This window comes from Pagrus major, chromosome 24, assembly GCF_040436345.1.
Source record: "Pagrus major chromosome 24, Pma_NU_1.0".
In the NCBI taxonomy this organism is placed as follows: Eukaryota; Metazoa; Chordata; class Actinopteri; order Spariformes; family Sparidae; genus Pagrus; species Pagrus major.
Window position 1 is genome coordinate 736,929 of NC_133238.1, and position 11,212 is coordinate 748,140.

Here is an 11,212-nt window from a genome sequence, read left to right on the forward strand (position 1 = left end):
TTGGTACTTTTGTCTTAGCTTTTGTTTGCTACTTTGTATTTTTTTGGTATTCTCCCCCACCTGGTTTCGGATTATATGGTTAATGGATTTTTGGTTTTTTAGTTCTTAATCCTGCCTGCCTCGTGTGTTTCTGCATTTGGGTCCCCCCCTTTTCATAAACTGTGACAGTGGCTGTGTCCGAAATCACTCACTCATTCACTACTCCCTACTCCCTACATGGGGAGATAAATGTAGTGGACTATATAGTGAGCTCAACTGAAAATCTTTCGGACACTACTCTTGGCGCCGTTAATTACGTCATCGCTGTCGCACAATTAAAACGTACCACATTAATGTCATCTCACACAATACTTTTCCGTTTAATACTGCATTTTGTCTCGCGCGTGTCATCCTACGGCTAACTCACCGGAAAAAAACAACTACTTACCGTCATTTAGAAAACAGCTCCCGTCAATATGCCGTCTAATATCAATCTGGCCGTGTTTCTTTTAACGATAATTCAATTATTGATGATACAGAGGAGAATTTAGAATTGCGAGAGAAAGAAGACGTGCTGCTCTTGCAAGACGTCGTCAAATTGTAAGTGATAGCCTACTTTTTAGCACCTTTTTATTCATTCATTCATTCATTCATTCATTCATTCATTCATTCATTCTTGAATTCTCGGAACAATAAACTATCCTCCGTCAAATTACACCCCCTGCTGCCGAAAACTTTTACACACAGCATAATTGGTTTTCATAGCCTGCCACAATGCTTTTGTCAAAAACAGTGGTATTGTCACTTTTCACTCAGCTTTTAGTCACACACTGTACTAGCCATCATTACTAAATGGCGAATTAAGTTTTACTTATTAAACGATCTATGTACATTTTCTAGATAAAGCTGCAACCATCTATATTACTTAAGTTTAAATATTAATTTACCATTTATCAGTGATAGTTGCATCTTTCTACAAGCAGCCAAATAATGTTTATAGATGATTTACAAAACAATTATCACTGATAAACATCACTTTTATCAATATAATTTTTAATGATGGTTATTATAAACAGTTACCCAACAGAGTGTGATTGTATTGTGATATAGCTTTAATACACTTAATTTCATGATACCATGTTATCATTTTTAATTATTCTTCACAGCGTGGTCACCCATCTCGGTATTGTCGACTGAACCGCCACGTGCCTGTCTTGGTCATTTACTTTGATGGTGAAAGTGATCTGCGCCCAGACTTCCGCCTTTCCAGACCAACTGTCACCCATCTCATCCGGCTCCTTCGCTCTCCACTGGACCATGGCTGGGGTCATGACCTGGAGGTTCTGGTCTTCCTCTTCTGGATAGAAGCGCAACATCTTACCGTGTTGTGTCACGAGCATTTGCCATCCCACGATCCACGGTGCATGACATAATTCACAGGGTCACCAAACAAGTACTCAGGCTGAAAAACAGGCTCATCTGTTTCCCCTCACCTGATCAGCTTGAGACAACAGAAAATTATTCCACTCCATTCAACTTCAGGCGGTGTGTGACCACCAGTGCCAGTTTCTGGACATATTTGTTGGCTACCCTGGCTCTGTCCATGACGCCAGAGTTTTAAAAAACAGCCCCCTTTATGTCCAGCAGTTACACCCACCTGAAGGCTTCCAGATTCTGGGGGATGGTGGTTATCCCTGTACGTCCCAACCCATCGCTCTCATCACCCCGTACAGGGAGCCAGTGAGGAATCCTGTTGAGGCCAGGTTTAACAGGCACCATGCCAAGGCCCGTTCTGTAATCGAGAGGGCATTTGGTATCATGAAAGCCAGGTGGCGCTCAGTTTTTTTCAAGGCCTTGGAAGTGAAGCCGCACTTTGCTGTCAAAGTCATCGCTTGTTGTGCCATATTACACAATCTCTGCCTCAAAGATGGTGATGTTCTGGAGCCTGTGGAGGAGGCACTGGGGCCAGATGATGGCGGCGATCAGGTCCAGCCAGATTTGGCATGTGGCGAACGGCTGCGTGGTTGCATTGCTGCTGCAGTTTCAGCGCCAAACAACAATCCTCCAGCTCTGCAGGATCATGATTATTGAAGAGAGATCAAGATAAAGAAATCAAATCACAAGTCTTAATAGGTTAAGCTTAGAATAGATTAGATGTTCTCTCTCTCTCTTCTCACAAATTTAAGTCTCTTCTCTCTAACCTAATTTCACCTGTCACTCTCCTCTGCCCTCTTCTCCTCTCTTGGTTCAACTTGCAATTCATGTAAATAGTTTCAGTAGCTGTTGATAGTTAATAACGTAGCCTTTGATCTGTTTTCTATGCTCTCTGTTTTATATGCTCTCTGTAATTTTGTTTAACCCAGTGGAAAGAAATGTTCATATGTTATAATTTACAAGTAGTTCCATCCAGTCAGTGTTCACCCATGTTTGATAAAGAATTGTATTTCAATTGAAAACAAATTTGTGAGACATGTATTTACTTGTTATTTATTCATTTAATTATATTTTCTCAACTATTTTTTCGAGGAGGTTCAATAGCCTCTCCTTCCTGGCTTCCTCCCTTTTCTCCCTCTCCTCTGCCCTCTTCTCCTGCCTCTCCAACAGCTCTAAGACAGGGTCACGCCGCTGTCTCTTAGGTGGAGCTGGATCCTCAGACTCCGAGTCCTGCTCTGCACCCTGACCCTCTGGCTCTGGTGGCACTGAATCAGGGGAGGCTGATGCTGAGACTGAAGGGTTCTCCCCCCAGGCTGAGGCAATGAGGCAAGGAGGCTGAATAGAAGGCCTCCCACCTATTGCCTCATCCATGAGGGAGAACCACTTCCAAGTCCCGGCAGTGGACTCCCCTGATTCAGTGCCACTCCCAGTTGGTGGCTTCCTCAGCTCCTGCACACATTGCAATATACACACATTTGATGTGTGCAATTAATGTAGTGTTTGTTTATAATGCTAAACACAGCAAAGAAAATATACAAAAGGTAAAAGTCACTGTACTTTCATCTATGTCGGGCATGTCCAATCTATTCCACAGAGGGCCGAGTGGCTGCAGATTTTCTTTCCAACCAAGCAGCAGCACACCAGACCTGACTCATTTAATCAGCTGATCTCAGTCTTCAGACAGCTGATCGGTCAAAGTGTGTGCTCTTGGATGGTTGGAACGAAAACCTGCAGCCACACGGCCCTTTGTGGAATAGTTTGGACATGCCTGGTCTATGCTTTCACAAAATGGAGCTGTAGTTAATTATGATGCATCCTAACCTTGTATGTCTTTTTAAGGTTCTCCCACTTTTTAGCCGCCCGGGCAGGAGTCACCAACCCAGTCAGTCTCATCTCTTTCAGTACAGCTCTACAAAATGCAATAACAAGTACAGGATGATAAAAACAACAACAATTAACCTATCATTAATGCTGTCAGTATCAAATGCTGATGATAAACAGTAATTTAGTCAAAAGTCCGGTTCATTTTACAGTTGTTCTCAGTTTTCATCTTAATAAGATAACGTTACTGCTTCACAAGAATATGACATAACTCACTCCCAACCGGCTGCGGAGGCGAAACGCTTGCCTGAAAAAAGGCGATCATTATCCTTCCTCAGCCGGATTAAGGCTGCCACATCGTCGTCGGCCCCTGTGAGATTAAAATAAATTGACGAGCTTCTCCCATGCTTATTTGACACTTGAATGTAATTTCGCTAACGTTACTTAGTAATTATAATAGGCTGTAGTCCATTTTTACTCTAGCTTAACATGAAAAATAGCATTACCTGTAGTACTATGCTCGGTCGCTAGCCATGATTGGTGCCGTAATGGCTTAATGCGCACCCGCCAGTAAATTTTTAAATATTTAAAAGTATTGCATATTAAGAAACTGTTCGGAACTTCGGAATCAAACGTTAAACGGAAAAATACTTACATTTATACATAACATTTTCCTCCCGTCTGTCCGCCATTTTTCCACCAGCGCGAAGAGAATTTCTGGCAATGCATGATGGGATATCTTGCTTCGGTTAGTGACCATCGAATGTTCACTACATTTCGCGCTGCATTATGGGACACAATGAGTGCACTATATATTGAACAATAAACATTCGGACACCACTACAAAATGGCGTAGTCACTATATAGTGCACTATATAGTGAATAGGGGGTGATTTCGGACACAGCCAGTGTTTAATCATCGGTGTTGGGATCATTACTCAAAACAAAGTAATGTTCTTTGCATTACTCCTTACTCTTCTTTTGTGTTACTTTACAGCATATCCTTAGCTGCACTGTCGCAGGCAACTAACCAGTTAATTATTACAAAAAAGCATACAATGATGTAAGGAAGCAATAAGGAGCATCAGTGCTAATCGTGGAAAAGGTTTGTCTGGAGCCCTGAAATGGCATATGAACTACATGTAATTGCTCATGCTAAACACAAAAACCAAACTCGCTCAAGTTGCTTGCTCACCATACCATGGCTTTATAGTAGACTTGTCCAGTTTATCTGACATTATTCACTAAAGTACTGGTTCTAAGTCATGAGGCATCTCTCCAGTAGTCTGTTCCTCCTCGGAGTATAGTCTTTACTGTAGAGGTGTTACATGCTCCCCCTCTGCTGGCCAGGATGTGCTACTGTGGCTGATGCTTGGCCTCCTGCCTTTCCAGGTGATAGCGGTCTGGTTGATTACAAATAACCAAAAAGAGGGGGTAGGGCACAAGGCTCTCGCTCTCTCTCCCTCTCCATTCCACCTGACCAGAGATGCAGTCAGTCTGGAGGCTGGCTGTGGTATTATGTTTTGTTTATCTGATGGGTCCACTGTTAACCCGAAAGTTCATTCTATGCAAACAGTTTGAGTAAATACCACTTTTAAAGATTAGTTTTATTGCATTACTTAAACATATTGTATATGAAGACTGTATGAGACAGTCAGTGGGTGTACTCATTTTTGTGAGTTTAACAAACTTAAACTATCAAGTTTTACCTCAGGCCGCAGTGCTGCCCTGTTGTGATTGGCTCAAAACTCAAGACAAGTCTGTGCTTGTCCGTTGGCAGCTATAGAGAAAGTTGTGCCATTTTCTAATTTACAGAGCAATTTAAGGTCTTTGCACTTTGCATGCTCCTTGGACAATACATGCCTGCATTTTTCTGTTTTTAGCAAGTTTGGACGCTTTTAAAGGACATTTGCCTGCCGTAAAGAGGACACCATTTCTGCCTGAATGAAGTGAGTTGTTTTCTCTATTCAAGTATTAGAAACTGCTGGAACATTTCTAGTTTGAAACGTATGCATTTGAATGTGTGTAAATTTGAGGTTGACTTTGGTAAATTCTGAGCGTTGGACAATTGCAATTTTGATTTTTGAGTAGCTCTCTACTGCTGTGTTTTCTACATACAGTTTTGCAACAGTAGTGTAAAATTCAATGCCCACTTTTAACATTAGCCTCATTTGCTCTACTATTTTTGTTTAAAGCCATATTAAAATGCCTTGGAAATGCAAGTACTGCCCTGCCATCTGTGAGAAGAGAGCGCAGCTTTTTAAACATTATAGGCTAAAACATGGGACTTATGCAAGAACTGAACCCTTTCCTTGCTTGCGTCAGGAATGTATGTGTACCTTCAAGTCTCTCAGCACACAATAGCCATTTATCTTGCTTTCACACCAGAAGTGTGGATCAAACGCAAACTGTAGACTCTCAATTGAAGTTTCACTGTCATGCAAATCATATTTATGAAGACCACACAGCTGATTGTAGACAAATTGCTGTTAACCTGAATATCCTCCTTTGTCTTGTTTCTCGCACTATAAAATCTTAATGAGGGAGACTCTGGACATTCCCGTGGGAATCCTCTGCTATGAGGACACCAGCGCTGCAAGCCCAGCATCACCACAACTAAACCCCTCAAGAGTGGGGATCATCCTAGAGGGCAGCCTTGTAATGGAAGCACTCACCAACCTACCTCAGGCAATGTGCCTCGTTTGGCTTTACCTACGCACTCCACCTGCAGTACCCGAAGTGCTTAAAAAACACATTTGCCTTCATTCAGCAGGTAATGCTAAATTTGGGTTGAAGTAAGCTACCTCCCAAGGTTCAAAAGCTGAAGAATGATCTTGCAGTGTAAGACACATTTATGCTCTTGACACAATTCTCCATGTCCGTGTCTGGATTCTTGCACAAATACATTGCACTCAATGGAGCAAATATTCTTGCAGTTGGCTTTTTTTTTGTGTGTGTGTGTGATACTAGTGTTTGTTTTTACTGAAATAATTCTACAGATGACACGTTAGAAAGTTGCAGTTTTTTTAACAACTCTGGTCCTCACTGCACAGTTGTTCTTAATGCCTGCTTTGTTGTGTGGCACACATAGTATACAGTTTTTCCTTTTGCACTCGCAGTATGCTGCTACATGGTCAGTGTTTGTGTTTTTGTTTTTTTGGGTTTTTTTTTCCAATACTTAAATTGTTCACAGATCAAAAAAATAAAACTATGCTGTGATTGTATTTGGAAGGAAATTGTTTCCTAATTCAATAAACATGTTCTGTTTGCTGCATGGTACTGTAAGGTAATATCTGCAGCAAAAAGTAAGAATATACTGTTGTAATTGTTGGCAAAGACCCATTTTGATAATTTTATGAAAACAAGGTCTTACTGTTTTGGATTTGCATCTGGTATTTCACACAGCATCATTATTAATACATATTTGTTGCTTGTGTCTAAATAAAATGTACTGCATTGTGTGGTCATTGACAAAAGAATAATTTAATTGGAATTTTCTTATTCCAAATATATTTTAAAATTTAATATATTCATATTTTTAATAAAACTAGAATTTTAAGTGTATTTGACTTAAGTTTTGACTATTGTACTTTTAAGTAGACTCCACTATACTTTTCTATTGTGATTACTTAAACCATTTAAGTGTATGTTTAAATTATGACTATTGTACATTTAAGTTGACTATACTTAAATTAATTTTTACTGTCAATAACTTAAACCATTTGAGGCAATCACTTGACACAAATGGTTTGTACAATCAACTTATCCGGGTTTACAGTGAGCGGTAGTCTAGTTTTCGCGGCTTTGTTTAAGTTAGGTTTAGTTGTTTTTATTTGTGGTAATGTAGAGGGTTAGCCCCCAGAAGAATGGACTAACAAATGGGGATTTAAACTGTCAATTGCAAAATTACAGGTGGTCAGTTTTCTCCAAATTCTGTTTGAAAAGCTTGCTTGTCAGTACCTGTGTGTCAACATATTGACAAATTAAAAAAACTGCAATTGCAAGAAGATCAACAATATATTGCAGTCTCTGTCAGGGCATGGTTGGGGAGCACGCAGGGTTAGGGTTAGTGCTGAAATGCCAATTGCTGGAATGCCTTACAAACAGCCAGTATTTAAACTGGTGATCTTGCAGTCCAGTTCATGGACATGGGCTCTATGCTCTAACCTCTGAGTTGGCCACGGAGTTGGACAGCATTGTGTTTTATTTCACAATGCTTGTATAAAAGTTGAATTAAAGCCATAATGTATGTTGGATGGAGGAAATGTATAGTTTTTATTCTTTTAATAGCTTTATTGTGATAGGACAAAAGAGTGACAGGCAATGGGAGAGAAGGTGGGGATGACATACAGCAAGGAGCCACAGGGTGGATCTGAACCCTGGGCCACCTGGCAGGAACACAGCCTCTGTACATGAGATGTATGCTTTTCCAAAAGAGAAGGGGGGTGATGGAGCAGAAAAGAACATAGAAGAGGAGGGCATGCAGTAAGGGGAGGAAAAGTAAGAAAACGGAAAGAAAGAGAGACAGAGATGTGTGTGCCTAACATTTGAATGGAGGGGAAGAGAGGAAGTTTGATATTTTAATAGGGAAAAAGAAGAAGACAGAGGGGGAGGAGAGACGATGAAGAGAATGAGGAAGGTGACAAAAGATGAAGCAGGAAGTGGAAGAAAAGGAGGTCGACGAGAAAGATGAGGAAAAAGAGAGGGGAAGTAGATGGAAAGACAGAGGAGCACATCCACCTTAGCATATCCACTTTGCCACAGAGCAGTAGATAGGTAATAGACATCTGAGGATATGAAATAGGGCTTCTCCACTACTAATAGTAGTACTGCACAGCTCCATCAAACATGTTTAAATTCAGTTCTTGTAAAAGCTTTCATAGTACTAATGGTATTCAGGGCTATAGTAACAGTTGCAGTAGTAGCAGTATTTTAGCAATGGTTGTAGCAGCAGTAGTACTAGTAGTTGTAGTAGCACCAGCTTTAGATGTTGTCGTAGTCGGAGGTGGGCTTCAAACCACCAACCTTGTACCATGAGCCTCCCATTCATTCTCTGTGGCAAAATTTTGTTGAAAAAAGCTAAATATTTTAAAAAGTACAGTAGGTACAAACCGTTGAATACAAGCACACAAGAGCTGAATATAAAAATATAAAACTAGATGCATTGCACTACAGTACCTGGAACAACCAGGAAGTCAAACTGCATTAGCTGGAGAAGCAAAGAGATGATTCATAGCTAGAAAAGATGGGAGGCCACTGTAATACGCTGAAGGTTGAAATGACTTGCCTGAAAATGCTAAATATTAATAAACAGAAAACGTAGAAAAAAGCTGAGCATCTTAAAAAGGTGAAAGAAGCATAAATACCAATAACAGATTAAATTCCTCTTCAGCGTCTGTGTGAATGGATAAGCCGGAGATGCGGTTCAGGGATGTGTCGGTCTGATGGTGTTCACAGTCTGACAGCTAAACAGATCCTTCACTCATCAAATAAAAGAGAAATGACCCACAAAGCAACGTTACAGGACCAAACAACAGTACTGAGGTAACTGGTAGTGTCTTTGGCAACTTATATGAGGAAAAAAATACCACAGCCTCTGTCATCCTGTCTGTCCTTCCAACCCTTCGTCACATTTCTGCCCGAAAAACAACGCAAAAAATTTTAACTCACCATGTTTTGTCTCCTTCCACTATTGTGTTGTTGTAGTTACTATCTTGAAAAAAATCACAGAGACCAGCAGCCCTCCCGACCGACGTCCGTGATGGTTTTCCCCCAGAAAATGGCATCCCTCCCCACGAGTGATGGTGCCAGACAGGTCCGCTGTTTACTGATGGCGATTATGTAATCATGTGATTAAGGATGAAAAATGTAACTTCACTTTCCACGATGCAGGGTTGCCAACTCTCCCGATTCACGCAGGAGACTCCCGATGATTTTTAACCCTATCTCCCGCGATGCTCCTGGGCCCAGTATTTCAAAACTTGTAATCTCGATCAGAGTAATCCGGATAATGAAATCCTCCTTTTCTCAGTCATGGATCACGGTGATCCTGCTGACTTTATCTGAGTATTTCAAAACACTGGCAGGGTGGATCACCGTGATCCCGACCTTGCCAGATACGGATTTCCAAATCTCAAGTCTCCGCCTCCGGGACCTGAAACATGGCAGACTACTTCACGAAAGGAGTAGCTGAGAGCGCGACTTTCACGTCGAAAGTGTAAATTTACCGTCGTCTAATGTGTAGCAGTTTTAAGACCATACGAACGCCAACCAACATATCATGCAAGCCAACTATTTGAATTGTCACCTTATTAAAACCAGGCCGTAGCGATCTCTAATTGAGCCGCGGCCGTGCTAACGGGAGCTAATCCGGCTCCACTGACTTGTGTGTTAAGCAGCTAGCGGGCTATCATTAGCGTCACGTCATTGGCAACACAGCAGACTTATAAATAGGCTACATGTGTACAGACCTGCTGCAGTACTTAGAAAACATAACGCTACACAGTATGAGTATTAACTATATGGTTTGTTCAGAAGTGTCAGAATGCTACAGTAATGCTGGTGATGATATCATGTTTTTGTGTACATAAACACAATTTGGGATTGTGGATTAAGATACTCATACACCTTCTACTTTCAGAGTCCACTCACAGCCATGGACCACTCAGCTACAACAGGGCGAGTGCTGGAAATCTTTGGAAATGCTTTAATTGTATTGATACATTTAAGGTTTTCAAGTAATTGGAGTTTGAATAAAGTGCTTGAAACTGCTCAAAATTGTAATAGCATTACTTTCATGGTATATACCTTGGTCAGTGACACAATTAGAAACATTTTTTCATCCTAATTTCCCTCCCGTATATAGAAGTCTCTCACTTAACATAATTATGGTCATTTATAAAAGGATCTGATTTGATGAAGTAAAATAATCAGAGTGTACACAAACACTTACTGAAATACATTGCTGCATGTTTTAAAATCACATTCAAGCTATATCCAAACATTTTAAAAGTGCATGCTTCTGATTGAAGTCAAATTTGTCTTCATTTAATCAGAAGCATGAAAATATACCTTGAAAATGCTTGGAAAGTGCTTCAATGTGCAGCATGATATAAACTGTGACACTGAAAAAATGCAAGTGCACACATCTCATAGTTTAACCATTTAATTGGAAAAATAAAGATTAACCATGGCATTTCGCACAGCTCTTCCAGCAGGACCATCAGGCGGCGGTGGTGGAGGCAGCGGATCAGGGACTTCTGCGCAGGGAGGAGGTCCATCGATGAGAGCCTCCTGAAGTGGCACTCTTCTTGTTTGTGCCATGTTGTGGAGCACAATGCAGGCACAGATGATGTGACAGGCTTTCTGTGGCTCCACACGGAGATAGTTCAGGCAGGCAAATCTGCGTTTTATCACACCATTCAGGTGCTCAATTGTCCCTCTTGTTGTGGCATGGACACTGTTGTACCTCTGCTGGGAGTCATTGGTGACAGTAGCAAAAGGGGTCATCAGCCAGGGTAGAAGGGGGTAACCGCTGTCACCGAGGAGGATGCCATCTGGGGCGGTCTGCTGGAACCTTTGAAAGAGGTGGCTTGCTCTCAAAATACGGGCATCGTGTACAGACCCAGGCCATCTTACAACACAGTTGGTGACAACGAGGTCAGCATTCCCCACAAGCTGCACGTTAATGCTGTGCCGGCCCTTTCTGTTGACATACTCCCATTCCCTGGCATGAGGTGCCTGAATATGCACATGTGTACAGTCAATAACACCAATAGTATTGGGCATCCCCCCCAATGAGAAAAACTTCCTCTTGGTCCTTGCCATGTCATCTTCATTTTCAGGCCATTTCACAAATTGACCCAGAAGATTGGTAAGGGCAGATGACACTGAATGCACCACGTGGCCCACTGCTGACTTTGTCACCGCCAGTCCATCCCCAATTACCTCAAAGAAGGAACCACATGCATAAAAACGT